The sequence below is a fragment of the Cotesia typhae genome, unplaced genomic scaffold (genome assembly GCF_013202065.1).
Source record: "Cotesia typhae breed Kobodo isofemale line unplaced genomic scaffold, CoteBio_Ctyphae contig_5, whole genome shotgun sequence".
Lineage (NCBI taxonomy): Eukaryota > Metazoa > Arthropoda > Insecta > Hymenoptera > Braconidae > Cotesia > Cotesia typhae.
In genome coordinates, this window is record NW_027423757.1 from 4,173,044 (window position 1) to 4,191,352 (window position 18,309).

The window sequence follows — 18,309 nt, forward strand, 5'->3', positions numbered from 1 at the left end:
GTTCTGCTTCGGACGCACTCATATTATATCCGCTGGTGTGCCTGTAGTTGTAATCGAAGTTGCGTCGCTGTCCTTGTTACTCCAACTACGAGCCCACTGACTGAGTGGGTGGTCGCCCGGGGTGAAGAACAAGACAACTACCAACACACTTACGCTGGAATACTATTCCTATACTGTCTAGTATATGCAGTATCACTACTGAGTACTGCCCAGATGTAAAGATGTGTGGATCTGTCGGTGAAATGTTCAGTCTACGCTACAGATACTGACTACAGGGTTTTATTGTGTTAAATACCAGCAAGTGTAGGAGGATGAGATTAAGAAGGGGGAGACAGAAGGCGAGAATTAACATTTTTTTAAGTTCAGTTTTCAGATGAAATTTGATCTAATTTACGGTGACCTAATTAGAGTTGGAGAGAAAAGTTACAGGTGGATTTTTTTTTAATTCTTGAAAATGTTAATTGGAGGATTATTTAAACTTGAAATTGTTTTTGAGGATTTGTTTTTTATCTAAAATGAAAATAGATTTTCATATTTTGGTTATTAGAAATTAAAAAAAAGAGAGGACATTTCATTTCTTTGAATTTTTGTTGGTAAAAAATTCAGAGTTGATACAAAAAATTTGATTTTTTACTTTTAAATTAATTTTACTGGCTGAAATTTTTAGACCTGCTGACATAGTAAAGAAAACTTTTGCAAGGATGATTAATTTTATTTAATTTGTAAGAAATTTTTTTTTTCCTGTAAATAAATAGTCAACTGTCTGAAGCAATTCCGTAAGTAATTTCAAGTTTGAATAACTTTACAATCTTTTTCATAAATTTTTAAAAAATATAGATTTGACGCTTGTACTTTAATTTATTTTAATAATATATTTTTTTTTTTCTAATAGTAATTGACTAATTTATTTTTCAAAATCCATTAAAGGACTATAAATTAACAATGTACATTAAAGTGAGTATTCTTTGAAAAGTATTGATATGAAAATGTCATGCTACAAAATTCAGCAAACGTGTGATCATTTTTGAATTTTATTCAACAAAAAAAAAATTTTTTTTTAAATCAATCCTTTATTTATTCCAATTAATTTCTGCATGTAAATTTTCTAAGAATTCAAAAATATTTTGAGTAAAATTTTTTTTTGTAAAAATTATTATTATTCGCTACTCCAAAAATTGTTATGCAAATAAATAATTTAATTAGAGTGGAAAAATTAAAGGGAAAGAAATATTTTTGCCGACCTTTGAGAGAATGACCAAAAAGAATAAAGGTTGAATAGTTGTAATACTGAAAGTGCTAAGGATAGAGAAAACGAGTATGAGTATGAGGGGAATCCAGGCGGCAGTACCACCAGCAGCACACAGAACAGCATACATCGGTGTAATCTCGTTTCTTCGAGTTGAGTCTGAACCTCTACTCAAAGTACGAGACGAGAGCCGAGAGACACAACGTCTATAAGTATGCATGTATATGTATGTATAGGAAAGGACGCCAAAGCACAAGAACTGATAATAAAAAAATTATTCTTTACACTGTGCCGATGCGGATACGATCCCTTGTCCTGGATGGCTACTTCTCTTTTTTTCATTCACGCTGTCACAGCTCTCGCAAGTGAGATCGGCTAAACTGATAACGACTCGGTGTCTAAGTCTCCTGTGCTGATATCGCACACTTATTTATAGTCTATATAAATCTCTACACACATCACATATGTATTTATTTATATTATATGTAGTCGAGAGACCTCCTCACTACCTATGCCGAAATAAAGAAAAAGTTTCTGAGGAAAATTTGTCGAAACGTTGAGAATTTTTTTCTCTAAACTCAAGTGAGAATTTTAATTTGAATTTCACATTCACAGAAAATTTTTTTTAGAGCTATACACAACGTTATAGACAATTTTAAATCAGCGTAATATTTTACTTTCACTGAATAAAAATAGATATTTAAAAATTTTTTTACTCTAAAACTTTAATAAAAATTATTAAATAAAAAAAAATTTTTGTGATTGATTGTGAAAAAAATCAATTATTTATTGAAAGATTTTGAACTTGATTTTAAGTAATGAACTAACAAAATGATATGAACAATAAAATATTATTTTTCTAATTATTAATAACTAAAAAAGAATTTTAAGAATGGCAATCTGATATGCGATAACATATTACGTTAGATTACATTACAGAAATACGTAATTATCCTTGTATAGAAAATAAAAACCAACAAATGTGATACGAGTAGAATCGAAAAAAAACTTTGTTGAGTTTAATTCTATCGATAAATTGTTTAGCTTGCATTCCGTCGCGATACAACACCTCGACCTTAACCTTTCCTACGATTCTGTGTAAGAGTCGCTGATACACACTAGTCTCTCACGTTGTCGTCGTATGTCGAAGTCGCGGAACGGAATAGAAGATAGAAGATGCCGGTCACCATCGACATACTCTCAACTCTACTGTGTATTATTTACATTATAAATCCAAGCACTGTCAAGAGTCGCGAGTTGAGTATATCAGTGCAGAGTCTGTCCACATATTAAAATTCGATCTTATATAAAATAAAGTAATCTTATATAAAGTAAATAATTTACTTGGTAGGAATCAAATGTCATCTGGCGATATCATATGTGATGAATGAGTCATAATCGTAAAAAAATAATAACAGCTTGATGACAAATAACAAACAAGTCAACTATGTGTTAGTTGTTTGGTTGGTATTGTTGCGACTGAAGGCGCTGATATACAATAATTACAATGACGCGATCTGTGTAAATAAAGTAATAAAAAGCCAAGTACTCTATTCTATGGACAACATAAGTAATATTTTTTTGGTATTATTATTATTTAATAATTATTTATTGATGCATTGATGTTATAATTAAAAAGAAAGTAATTTTTATTTATTTATTATTTTTTATCGAAGTATAGTAACGGAAGCGGATACACGTTTCCCTTCGACTCGGTGAACTGCGATAAGCCGCATGCCCTACCTCCTCTTTCTAGTTTCCCAGCTTTCTAGACGAGAGCTGTCGATATTTTACTAAGAATTTTTCATGCTTTGTACACCATCTTGAAAGGTTCTGGAGCTTTCCCGTACCTCCGGCTCGCGCTTTACTTTCCAATTTTTTGTGCAAGCTTTACCCTCTGGCATTCAAAACATCTTTCCAATACCACAATCTCTAACAAACTCACTCTTGTACCATTTTACATTTTTTTTCTTTCAATTGATGTAAGATTTTTATCATCCACATTTACATTGTATTTTGATTTAGTTTTTAATAAGTATGTGATTTTCAATTTAAGTCTATTTTATTTTAATACGGCCAATAATTCACTCACATTTTTTAATTTATTCAAAGTTAATATTCAAATTAATTAATGATTTATTTTTAGTTAGTAGTACTTGAATAATATTATAATTTGAGAATAAGAAATTTTAGTAATGACATACTGTCGGAAAGTTAATGAACGTTAATTTGTATAATTGAAATTTATGGATAATTTTAGATGATATTTACAAGATAATTGGTAATAAATTATGTTTATAATAAAGTTTATAGGAAAATAATTTAATTTAATTATAAATTATAAATAATAATAGAGCCCTGAAGACATGAAAATGATTAACAAAACTTTGGAAATAAATTAAAACGTTTAACCATACAATTATTTAGTTTTTTCTTCCCGCTAGCATGATTACTTTTGTTTTAATTTTCACTTTCCACTAGAATTTCACTTTCGATATCAAGAGTGAGTTTTATTAAAGCATAAAGTTATTATAATTTATTTACGAAGAAAAAGTTAAAAATTTGATAAATTATACCCGGAAATTTATTCTAAATATTAAGACTGTGATCTTATTTCTCCGAGTCGAAAATTCAAAACATTATTTATAATTACGAACATAAATTATACAGGCGGATTTATTCGATATTCACGTAAAAGCGTTTATTATTATTATTATTATTATTATTATTATTATTATTATTATTATTATTATTATTATTATTATTATTATTATTATTATTATTATTATTATTATTATTATTATTATTATTATTATTATTATTATTATTATTATTATTATTATTATTATTATTATTATTATTATTATTATTATTATTATTATTATTATTATTATTATTATTATTATTATTATTATTATTATTATTATTATTATTATTTGTTATTAATTGCTCAGGGGGTTTTCCCGGAGTCCGACTCTCCGAGGGCCCAGCCTGAGCGCCATCCATTACTGCTGCACCACTCCACACAACAAGGCGGTTAGTGAGTGCAGCAGGCCAAATTCATTTGCCTAAGTAGACGCAGGGATCCCAAAATGACAGCCTTTTGCATCCGCACTGCTAGAGACACGGCTGCTGAACTGCAAGCCGGTATCTTCGCAAGTGAAGACACAAAAGACTGTTTCATCCCTCCAAGGACGCCGACAACCAAAACGACGAGCTTGACACGGTAACCTGGGTACAGTTTGCCAATTTCAAACAGGAGATCCTGATATATCTGGTGTTTGTGCTCTTCTTTGGCCGAGATATTGTATTCGGCTGGGGCCGAAAACTCAATGACATAAATGTCACGAGTAGCCTTGTCAAAGAGCACAATATCAGGTTTGTTGTGGTCAATCCGCCGGGTTGTTGCGAATGGTATGTTCCAATAAATTTTGGAACTGTCATTCTCAACAACCTGCGGAATATCTCCTGGCAGATAAGGCAACACTGGTGTCTCATCGATACCGCAGCTATATCTGAGATGATAATAGAGTACTCGCAGGGCAGCATTGTGACGCTGTATGTAGGCACCTCTTGCCAGCACAGGACATGCCGACAAAAGGTGCATCAGCGTCTCCGGATGTTGTTTACACGTCCGACAGGACGTGTCCGGAAGCTGCGCCTGGAGCACCTTGCTACGGTATTCGAGAGTGTTGATAACACCATCTTGGCAGGCAAATATAAACCCTTCGGTCTCGGACATCAGGCCAGCTGACTTCAAGAAGGAGAATGTCAGCTGGGTGGACAAGCCATGGTCACGGACGTGTTTGAAATACACGCTGTGCATGGACTTGTCCATGTGTTCACCGAGGAGTTTTTTTCCTCGGCTATCCTGACGACGCTCTTGAACTCCTTTTTCGGGAGTTCAATGAGAGCGTTTATTTCTCCGAGACCTAAGGTATTTGCCGCGTAGATTGCTGCCTTATACAAGAACGACCCCTTCCGCGCATTTTCATGACTATGAACAAATTGCATCAGGAAGTCGTCCTCGTCTGCTGTGAAATTGGCAACCTCGTATGTTAAACCCAGAACCAAACGATCGTGAAGCCGCTCCAAGCTCTGCAATCCTCTCCCTCCGATGTTCCGGGAGAGGTATATCCTGGCGACTGATGAGTTAGGGTGCATGCTCTGATTCATATTGATGACTTTACGGGATTTGATGTCGAGATCTTTCAACTCATTTCGAGGCCATTTCAGGATCCCAAAAGAGTAAAGTAGGACCGGGACAGCGAGCATGTTAGTAGCTGAGACTTTGTTCTTGCCGGAAAGTTCTGATGACCAGATCTTCCGGAGTCTCCTAACATACTCACTGCGAAGAGTTGTTCGGACTTTAGAGACGGCATGCATTTGCCGCTCTTCAATCCCTAGATATCTGTACAACTCTCCGGCGTCTAATTCTCTTAAGACGCTCCCATCCACTAATTCGACATCTCCACCCGTATCAGAGCACTTACCCTTCGCCAGGTGTACGACCGCACACTTGTCCAACCCAAAAGACATTCCGACATCTCGTGTGTACTCTGCTACGATGTTGATGGCCGTTTGTAGATGATCTTTGTTGGCACTGTATATCTTTAGATCATCCATAAACAGTTGGTGAGTGATCGAGTATACTCGATCACTCGGTAGCCCCGCAGAGTACCCACGAGTTTGTCGGAGGGCAACAGATATTGGCAGCAGTGAGATGCAAAACAACAGAGGGCTCAGAGAATCTCCCTGAAAGACGCCTCTCTTGTACTGAACAGTTCCGGTTACGTGCAATGCATTTCCACTTCCTATGTGAAAACGCGTTCGCCAGAGCTGCATCGTACGTTGTATGCATCCCACTGTTTGGCGATTGATTCCGAGGCATTTGAGCAGATAGAGAATCAACTCATGTGAAGTTGAGTCAAATGCCTTACGGTAGTCAATCCAGGCCATAGACAGGTTGCGTTGGTAGTAGATTGCGTCTTGAATGACGCATCTATCTACCAACAAGTTGATCTTGCAACCTGACACGCCCTGTTTACTGCCACGTTGTTCGTATATCTGTTGCCACACAGGCTCTATCTCCTGCAAGATACGGTTATTTAAGATTTTTGTAAAAATCTTGTAAACCGCATTCAAGCAAGTGATAGGCCTGTAGTTCTTTGGGTCGGACAAGTCACCCTTTTTAGGGATGAGTACGGTTCGCCCTTCTACCAGCCAGTCTGGAATTGGTTCGTCGCCCTGAATGTATGATGTAAAAATCCGGGCCAGATGAGCATGTGTAGAAGAAAATTTCTTCCACCAGAAGATGTTTATGCCATCTGGACCCGGGGCAGCCCAGTTCTTGCTGCCATTCAGGGCTTTACGAACCTCTTCCACACTGACTGCAGGGCTCTCTTCGGCGATATCCTGCCGTCGGTGTTCTCGACAGAATGCCTCGAAGTCGTGCAGAGCTGGAGTATCCGGGTTGACGTTTGGTTGATCTCCGTACAATTCACTCCAAAAGGCTTCCACTCGCTCAGATGATGGATGATTCTCGGGAACAGCGGTCTTAGGTGACAGAAAGCGTGAAGGGTTGGATCGAAACAAAGAGTTGTCGATCAACCGCTTCAGCCTTTTCTCTAGTGACTTTTTGGAAGCCACCAGAGCCCGCAACCTGTTAAGAGACTCTTCTTTGATGACAAGAAGAGTACTCTTGTTCAGTGTGTGATGTCGCCTTCGAAGTTCTGCCGCCAGGCGACGAACTTTTGGCGTGTACGGTCTTTGAGTACTAACATACTCTATCACACACTGAATGCGGGAGACTTATTATTATTATTATTATTATTATTATTATTATTATTATTATTATTATTATTATTATTATTATTATTATTATTATTATTATTATTATTATTATTATTATTATTATTATTATTATTATTATTATTATTATTATTATTATTATTATTATTATTATTATTATTATTATTATTATTATTATTATTATTATTATTATTATTATTATTATTATTATTATTATTATTATTATTATTATTATTATTATTATTATTATTATTATTATTATTATTATTATTATTATTATTATTATTATTATTATTATTATTATTATTAAAGGTATTTAGATAAAGGAATCAAGGTAATTTGACATAAGACCAACTAATGAAAGACAAGTTACAAATGTGATACACGATTTCGCTCTCCTCCCAGCTCATCTAATTTATATATAAGTTTTACGTGTACACGTTTTCTTGAGTCGTCTCATTACATACAACTGATCCTCTCATTTCATGACAGTGATAAAAGAGCGAAAGAGGCGCCAGAAAAAATAAAAGTTTAACCATTACCAAGTGAAGGTTCAACATTAATTATAAACATGACTGGGACAATAAAAATTATTATTATTAAAATATTCAAATAGAAAAAAAATCTAGGTGTCGTATTTGTTTGAGAAAGCTATCGATAATATTTATAATTTCCAGTTCCAGCGAAACTTATAATTTGTAATAAACAAGTTTAGTTGTTAGTAAATAGATAAAAAACAAACAAACTTAATTATTTTATTTTTATTTTTATTTTATTGACACCCGTATAATACTGTACCGCTATGTTCTATATTTATTTGTATTTTTACACCCTTATATTGCAATTAGAAACGGACGCGGTTTCCACTGCGGAAACTTGGATTCAAGTGTCTCGAGAGGTAAACTCACAAAATAAATAGTATAAATGCATTTTATAAAAAGTTAAGAAAGGTATATAATATAATATAATATAAAATAAAAATGAAAATGAAAATAAAAATAATATGGATGTATATAGGTATAAATACTGCGGTAAACCGGTGCGCCGACACGTAATGAATACTACGGCATACGAAGTAGCGTAAAACAGAATATTATGAAGCCGTCGCGTGATTCTCCTCGGTCGAATCATCGGGGAATACTATAAAATCCTATACTACACCAACTACAACCGAAAGTGTCTCTTAGTACTGCCTTATTTTCCGTCACCGTATTGAGTTTATTCAGAATCCCGCGAGTCTAAACTCAATACAGTCGTGATGTACTCGGATTGTAAATATATGATACAATGTAAATGCATTTAAATATAAATACAATGCGGAGAATGAGACAAGTACACATCTGTAAATAGTGAATAATAAATTAAGGTTTATTTTTCTATTTTTATTTCATTGAATGCACTTTAATAAATCTTAACGTGTACACTAAATTTTAAAATAGAAATACAGACACACATGATGTTGTATGTGGGTACTCAAACATTCCTCGATATCTACATCTTATCCGGTATATTTTTAGACTCAGCTGTTGGTTCGTAAAAATTTTCATAAGGAAGACGACAACTATTACAATAACCTAAACTGATGACGAATTTTTATTTTTCTTTCTAAATTATGAACTAATTACATAATTTAGAATTTTAAATTCTGGATAATTATTTGTAGAAACTATTTTCAAAAATTTAGTTATTTTTTCATTTTTAGAAAAAAATAGTATGCGCAAAAAATAATATCACGGAGACTTTAGTAAGAAATATTAAAATATTAATTTCTTTTTGTACTTTAAAGTACTAAAAAAATATGACGATCAATTTTTTTAATTTTTACATCTTGTTATTTTAGTTGTAAAAATAAACAAAATAATAAAAAAAAAATTTACTTTTTTTGATGCTAAAAAAAAAGAAATAATAAACTATGCGTACTGTTGTTTATTATTTCTTTATACAATATTAATTCCAAATAATAATTTTTACGACTTATGACTTGTAAAATTTTTATGATTCATTTAAATTTTATTTTCCAATGTCTCACTATTAAAATACTATTTTAAATTTACGCTCTTTGTCACTAAATAATATATTTAAAATAATTTTCTTTTTTTTTACAAAAAGTATTCACTGCCTCACAATTATCGAATTAAAACATTACTTTAACTTATTATTACAAAAAAACTGAAAACAATAACACAATAAGTAACATTGAAAGAATTTTACAAGATGTATTTTCCAGAAGTTCAGAGCTGGTAAGCATAAGCGGTATACCGGCAAATCAGAGCATCAACTCAAACTCTACTACTTACTACTTACTACTGGATGTATTATTGTCTCTGTCTTTTGCAGCTTTGCAAGCAGTATATAAGCATCAGCAACAGCAGAGTGGTTCGGCAACTTAAACTCAACAGAATTGACGTCAAATCTTAGCATACCAGCATTACAGCAGATGAGTAGATGAGACACAATGATAGAAAGAGGGGGAGAGAATAAGGACATACAAAACAGCCATGTGAAACCTGCTGTACTGCTTGAAGATGCCACACCACAAGTAACAATACAGTAAGATAACAAGCTGTGAGATGATGTGTATATTGTAAAGAGAGACACCGAAGATGAGACTGAGAAAGAGAAAGAGTAGTTTAAGATTAATATAACACAGATATACAACTGTAACTTAACAGTAGGCTCTTATATATTGCTCCAGTGTCTCTGACTCATCGAATATAACTCTACTGTTACTCACACGTAATAATACGTATATATATATATACATATATATTATATGTAAGTCCACGTGACTCTATACCTCAAATTCAGCGTTTAATCTCAACACTGTGCTGTGTTATTCTGTCCTATATGTATACACGTCTATGTCGGGATAAAGCGTGAAAGCTTTCCTTCTATTCCGTCATTGCATGTTTGGACTATAACGACTGTCGTCGAGTCAACTAAATCCCATTTACAGTCATAATAATTCTCTACATTTAATTACCCATCTTAATGTATGGTACAGTACTCATGTGCTCTGTACTTACAACTTGCGATTAGATGTTATAAAATTATCACTGTCATTATTACTTTGTAATTGTAGAATAAAATAAAAATTTTAAAAAATAATAATAATAATAATAGTGAGAAAAAAAAAGACACAGATTAAACTCTCACTCTCTATCTCTATCTGGAGATTGTAAATATAATACGGGATACTACGTAGTTATCAGTTCAAGTTGTCACAGCTATCTGTCGTATAAGAAAAATATTGTCCCTAGTAATACTTTCAGATAACTACACAAACATTCGCTTCACTGAGCACTGAGTTATCTGGAGGAGGCTAAAGGCGAAGTGTATAATGCTCGCTTACGCTGTAATGTAATAATACGAGTTTTATTTTGTATAGCACATAATTATTTTACGACCGTGTGAAAAGCCAAAATATATTAGTTATAGTTCGCTATAAAACTATGAGTCTATTAATTTACTGAGATAAAATTTATGACTTTCCTATAAATGTACATTTAATTCGAGTAGTTTTTTTTTTAATTTTCTTTCCTTAGATGTAATTATTTAAGAGTGAAGTATGTAAATTATTATTTATATTTAAATTATCCTGTCAATACTTTTTTTAATGCATTTACATTTTCACGTTAAAAATAGACTCGAAATCGATTATCCCGTTCGCGGGAATGGCAATGTTAAATAAAATTAAAATTTATGAAAAGTAAAATAAAATTTCAAAAAAAATTTTATCTTCAATGCATACCTTATGCATCATCAAATCAACTTCCCGTGATGAATATTAAATATCGATTGAGTTTTAATATTCAAGTTTAGTTTTTCATCAGCTCAATAATTCAAAGAGTATCTCAAAACTTGAAATCAATAATAAACTTTTGAGAAATAGAATTAAAAATATAAAAATATGGTTGAACAATCTAGAGTATTGCCAATAAAGGTATCATGTCTATTTTTTTTACTCTTGTTCTTGCTCTATGACATCACAGAGGTTATAAATTATAAATTGATACTTTATCTCTATTTTATGTTACATTATCACAGAAGGTTATTGTAAATTTATGAACATTAATTTTACGTGAGTTAAATTTTAAAGCATTTTTAAATGTCAGTTATTAACAAAATTTTAATAAATATCACATAGGTTGTCATGTATATTTTTAATATTATTTAATTAAAATTCTTTTTATTGGTTTTGTCCTTCTGGATCAACGTGTCATTTTAATTAATTAATCCTGTTCATTAAATGTAATGCAAACTTTTATTCGATTCAATTTTGAATATTTCAGGGCACTACTGTATGGTTTAAAATTATTGTAATTATTTCATATCTAATATTACACGGCAATTGTTATCCGATAATCTAAAAGAAATCAAAAGGCAACTTCATGATACGTAAAAATAGAATACACGTGAAGGGTTTCCAAAATCAAATAAATTAATCAATTCCAATCAAAACAGACTTTTTTTGTTTCGAATTTTCAATGAAAATATGTTACTTGATCAAGAGTCTCTCTTCAAAAATTAGTTTAAAAACTTTAAAGTTAATTATAAATTACAATAATTTAATTGACAATAAATGTATTATCAGAGATGTTTAATAAAAATGTATACAGCAGTTATATAAGTTACATTTTATATTAAACTCCTACGCAATTTTTGGGAAAGGTTTATATTATCGTGGCTTCTCCCTCTCCCCCGTTTCTTCTGTAAGGATCGTTATTATTTCCGGAGTGTAGCACACGCTGACCGATATTTACGGTTACGAGTACTCTCACCACGTGGGGCACAAATTGGTCCCGCAGGCGCTCACACATAATACACGCGTGTACCAGCTCCAGCGTGTCGTGGAACAACATAAAGTCACAGTTATACTTGTGTGTCATAGAGAACCAGAACGATGAGCTTACGTTTACGTTTGGTTGGAAAACTAATAAAACCCCATCGGGCCGTAAATATATAACCCACTACACGACAAGCCCATAAACTTTTGAGTAATAAAAAATTTACCATAATAAATAAAATAAATAAAAAAAGCCATAGAATATAATAAAATAAATAATAAAAAATTTGGATTATATCAAAATGAGTTTGAGTATTTTACGGTTAGCATATCGAGGATATCGATAAAGATTAAATGAATTCATCGATATTCAATAGACGTCAAGGGTTACATTTTATTTGCATTATCTCATGAGAGTTGAGTTGAGGGGAAATAAATAAAATGAAATGAAACGAAATGAAATAAAAAAAAAGGACATCACAGACGCATTTTAAAATCGTTGAGAATATATAAAGTAAAGTAGTCGTATGGTACATACTACATACTGTAACATATAGAAGCACCAGCAGAGCATGTGGGTGTACAAGCCGAGAAACGATAAATTCTCTAAGGAAATTTTTCTACATACTTTTGCGTTCGTCAGACGCTATATATACTTTTCTTAAGACCCGTCGCTTGAAGCTCGCACACTTCTAATACGATCAAGGATGCGTGGAGAGAATAAATAAATTCACAACGACTAAAGTTGTCAATTTCATTTTTATTTTTTTCATTATTATTATTATTATCATTATTATGATTGTTAACACGCGCCCATCTTTCGTGTATGTTATATGTTATATCTATGTACTATATACATATTGGTTTGGGTGTTATCGCGGAACCTAACCAAACCCTATTTTTTATACTCGTAGTGTGCGGTATACTTGGTAGTACTTATATTACTTCGAACAGCATTATTACGACAGCCGGAGACGAGACAGTTCCAACGGTACGTGACGACTGCTTCCACTGGATCGATCGCAATTTCACATGGTGACTCACACGTGGTGTAGCCATTGTGGCGCATGTGAATAAAATACATAAGTATTAAGCTGACTAATCCAAATGTCCATGTTAATTTACTCTAAGCAAACTATTTACCTCCACGACAATATTTTATGAATATTTTACTTTTTATTACGATTATTAGTTTTTATTTACCACACACACTTTAACTAATTAATTAATATATATTTTGGCTGTAAAACATTTCTGGTTACTCCTACACGTGTGATGTGAATAATTTTAATCATCAGTAATGTTTCTTTTGAGGAGTAAATTTAAAATTTAATAGTGGTCTTAACAAAATTTAAAAAAAAATTTTTTTTCTCGTGAAAACGGACGAAATTAAGACGTAAAAATGATTTTGTGGAAAATTTGATTCTTAATGTTTTCATCTTCTATCATGATTAAGGCAAAATAAAATGAAAATATTTGCAAAGTTGATGAAAATTTTGCCGTATATTTTACCAAAAAATTACCGTACAGCGTATACACAACAAAACTCGGAGCCGGTAAATAAAGCAGTACAAATAAATTTAGTGAAATGAGAAAGTATCTAGAAAACGTCGAGGTAATTTTCCCCCAAAGACACGAAACGAGTAAAGTTATCCGGAAACAAGAGTAGAGTCAGCTCGGTCCATCGTAAATCGGAAAGAACGTTGTCATTTACCGTTTCATTCAGTCACGTTTAAACTCTTCTCTGCACTATACTGGATCTACTACACTATTCCTTTACTCTTGATCCACTTGCTCCTTTTTTTTTCACAATCACTCTCTCTCTCTCTCTCTCTCTCTCCCCTCCTTCCTATATTTTTCCTCATACTCACTCACAGCTCATCTCTCTTTTGCGGCAAAGCAACATTTTTCCTGAAAGAATTATCCTGGGTACTTTGGTCCTTTTACGAGCACCCAAAGCAGATCGCCAAAGCCAATTCGCCCTTTACTCACCCCAGTACATATAACATACAACACATATATGTAACATATCTAACACCAGTGCCTACACTGTACTCTTCTTTCTCCACTCGAGTAAGAACAGGAACAAGATCAAGTTAAGGGAGCTCGCTAGAAACCTGCTCGCTAAACTAAACGCAAAGATTAGTTTACAGGGTACAGACACACATGACCCATAGGTGGACCTCTTGCTCTCTGGTCTGGTCTCTGACCTTACTATACTTATTTACGTGTCCTTCGATCTAGTCAGCCCTTGGTTCAATTTTACTGGTTACTGACACTTTTTATTTTTGCTACTTTACTATTTATTAGTAACAGTAATAATTGTTTAAAAATTATTCCAGTGAAATTTACCGGATACTCCCGTAAAATAAAGAAAAAATTTCAATGCAGCTTATTGTTATTATTATTTTTGGTTTTATATTTAAGGAAAACTAGATTTTAATTTAATAAAATTAAACGTTCAATTAATTTTTTTGATTTAAGTAAGTAGAAAAATTCTTAAACTGAGAAACTTTTCACGGTTTAAATAAATTTTACTTGAATTAAAAATTTTTTGTCTTGATTTAAAATAATGAAACTCTTCAAAATTATTTTTTTGATTTAAAATTCTTTCTCTTAAATAAAGTTAATTTATTTTTCAGTGTAGAAAAATAAAAAAAATCAAACATAAAAATATATGTTACTTTGAAATGAAATAAACTTTCAAATTCAATCAATAACATAGACCCAAACTTCATGACCATGACAACTAAAATTGATGCACCCTTTCTCAAAAATCACTGACCAGTCTCAACACTCCGCAGATTTGACTGGCTGGTACTAGTTCCGCGGGAATGGAATAGGAACTCTCACATCGACACAATCGCACCAACATTCCCTTGGTTTGCTTTGCTTTGCTATTCTGTTCATTCTTCTTCCTCTTCCTCTTCCTCTTTCTCTATATAATATTGTAAAAAGCACTGCACACAGACTTGTTCCCGGTAGTCTATACCAGACACCAGTCACTAGTCACCAGAACACTAGATTACTAGTACCAGGGCTATAGACCAGACCCAGCTATATTCATATTATATACAGGTCACTAATTAATTCCAGTCGATGATACAGATACATTCAGGAAAAAAAATCAAGCAGAGGTCCACTTTCCACTTGGTCACAGACTCCAGAACAGTGGATATGAAAAATATATTTTTAAATCATGAGTTTATTATTATTAATGAAGAATAAAGGGTGAAGGACTATTTGTGTTCAAGACATGCTTCACTTTTGTATTATATGGATCACTAGCAGAATTTCAACATAATAGTCAAATATTATTCATAGAAAAATAAAATAAAAAACTAATAATGTATTCATTCATATATGAACTATTTTTTCTTTTTCAAATTAAAATTTTTTTTGAAAGATTTTATAATATTGTCCCCAAAATTTATGATTTAATTAATTGAAAACGTATAATGAATTTTGTGATAAAAAATTTGTTTATAGGTAGAATTTTAAAGGATATATCTTCAAACAAAATATCAATTAATAATAACAATAGTATTTATCATAAAAAGCTTTACAGAAGAAAAAACTTTTCAATGGAAATTTTTTTTTTTTTTTTTTTTTTTAGAAAATAATCAGAAAAAAAAATTTACCTGTCTAAAATAAAGTTTGATTGAGCAAACAAAAATTTTTTTTGTTTAGTTATTTTAACTGACCAAATTTTTTAATCGTAAAAATGAAAATATGTAAAAATAATCTGTTTAGCAAAATTATTTTTACAATAAAATTAATTGTCTGACATTTTAAATAAATAAACTGGTAAATCTTAACGTAAAGAATAAACACATGATATAGCAGTTGACTGTAACCAATTCCACGTATTGCTGTCATGTTCCCTTTGGCTTATACCGTAAGTGGTCAAGGATTTAGCTTCGTTTATAATACAGCTTTAAACTCCAGCAGGTATAAAATTTTCGACTCTGTTTAGTAATATTAAAAACTAAAACACTCGAGCCTCCGATCAGATTTAACGGTGATAAAAGGTTCTGCGATTAAGTAATCCTCCAGGTTCAGTTTCTCTTTTTTTTTTTTTCCTCGTCCACCAAAATCCTTAACTTGTAAATTCCTGGCTTTGGTGTAGATATTATACACCACTATATATCCTAAACTCACTTTCGGTTACGGTCACCCTTTTATTATAATTTTCGTGTCGTGCAGATTTTAAAATTCTATTTAAAAATTTTCAAAACTTTCTATTCTTACCTGAACCAGCACAAAATATCCTCTAACGGGTTTTTAATTTCATCTAATAATAATAACGAAATTTAAAACTCAAACATATATTAAGTTCGCTTGAGATTTAGCGTGGCCATAGCATATACTCGAGTATAAATCCACGAATATAAATGTCTACATAGCTACATAAATATTTAGAGCTTGCTGTAATAAATACAAGAATGACGTAATCGGCTACAAAGTCCATTAACATTATATTCGGTTACTACATCTCCATTCTTTAGTGCTTTATGCATCAGCATGTGTGTTGTCTGTATATATATATATAATAATAATACCGGATTCTCTCGCCTGAGGCTCGTATAATTGCCCGCGCCTTAAAGTGCGTTAAGAAGGATGTGCGAGTTAACGTGGCCCGTTACATTAGCAGAGATGAACTCATTTTACTCTACAACATCTTTCTTTTTCTTTCTTAATCTCATTTGCTTTCCTTTCTTGAGTTAACCACTCTTGACTTCACGTCTTAGTCTCTTATATACATATATATACACATCAACATTTAGTACGCCTGAAGTCGTGTACACAAGAATTGTCCAGGTCCTTTTTGCCGAGACATTCGATTCGTTTCGTTAATTAACCAAGTGGATATCGTTTCTCTTTTTTGGTTCATTACTTACTTGTATTTAATTTTTTGTCATCAGTCAACACGACCAGGCCATTCATGGTGTCAAGGGCCCTTTGCTTTGCTTATGAGATCATTTATTTACAGATAAGATATTATCTTTGGAATCCTTGTTAATATTTATTATTAAATTCTAAAAGCAGCATTATAATATAAAGATAATGATAAAGGGCTTGCAGTCTTAATCTCAATTTAGTATTTAATATCAAAGATAAAACGTAAAACGAACGGCGAATAAAAATAATTCTCGAATCGGAACAATGCCTCTACTCGCCGGTTAACGATCCCAACTAATTTCGACTCGCTATATAATGCTATATAATATATTTCTCGCTTTACTCAGAGTTTAATCTAACGGTTAAACTCCCGCGTCCCGACGCCTCTCCTTCGCGGTGCGCTGCAGGATTGTAATCTCAGCCGCCGAGGAAGTGAAGCGGGTGCTTGAGAGTGAGTCACGAATAAAGTTAGACGTGGTCACGAAACCTAACTCCTACTCACTCCCGTTTAGTTTGTTTCTTCTTTATTTTACATTTAAACATCTTTTTATACTTATTTTTTAACTCTCACCTGTTCTGAACTATACAGATACATTATTATAGATCGCTCGAGATTTGCTGATCGTGTATGCCCTTCTTTAATATCTACTTTATTTTACACCCAATCTCGATACATTTCTTAACACTTTTCACTATTTACATTTACATTTAATATCAGTATCTGGAGTAGAGTAAAAAAATATCATGGCTTGAGAACGATATTCAAGCCGGCAAAATATTTTGAGGAAGACGACAAATATCTTGATTCAAGAAAATTATTTTTTTGATACTGAATATTTTGATTCGAAAGTTTAAAATATTTCAGTAAAATTAAATTATTTTTCTATTTATTTATTTTTTTTCATGTTTTCATTTAACAATGAAATATTTTAGACTACAAAATTAAATTTAATGTAACGATTTTAAAATAAATTAAAGTAAACAATAAAAATCGATTATTTTGCTATGAAAGTTATTTTTTTAATTAAAATTTTTTAATACGACTTATTTGAATTACGAAAAAGAGCTTTTTATTAATAGCATAAAAATGAATCTTTTTAATACTAAAATGTTATTGATTTAAGTTCGCTTTTTTCTGGGTATATTTGCACAATTTTTTTTTTAACTTTGAAACTTTCGTGAAGTTGTGCAAATGATCTTTTATTGAAAAATAAAATTTTTAAACTCTCGTATGTTAAAATAAAAAAGGCAAGTTTAAAAGGCTGTAAATATTCAGAGCAGTAAAAAGTTTAAAGCAACCATCGACATCGATAACGGTCAGTTGCAGAAGTCTTGAGTATTATAGCTGACCACTGGGGGTAATTATTGTTGTTGATGTAAAAAGTCTCACGCTCACACCCCTTTACATTAAAAATCCGTCCCGAGGCCCAGCAGTCTCGTCTTCTTTTTTTCTATCCTCTCCTTTCTTCTCTTTTACTTTTCAATACCCGACCCCCCTGTCCCTAGCCCTCGACGGGTTCATGAGCTAGTATATATGAGCAGTCCGGTTGGTCACTCTCTGCAA

General features: G+C 32.1%; 1 protein-coding gene across 1 annotated transcript in view; it reads right to left on the bottom strand.

The window, feature by feature from the left end:
* The window catches only part of LOC141531336 (uncharacterized), a 314,633-nt gene that overhangs the window by 187,106 nt on the left and 109,218 nt on the right, over positions 1-18,309 (bottom strand). The window lies entirely within an intron of this gene.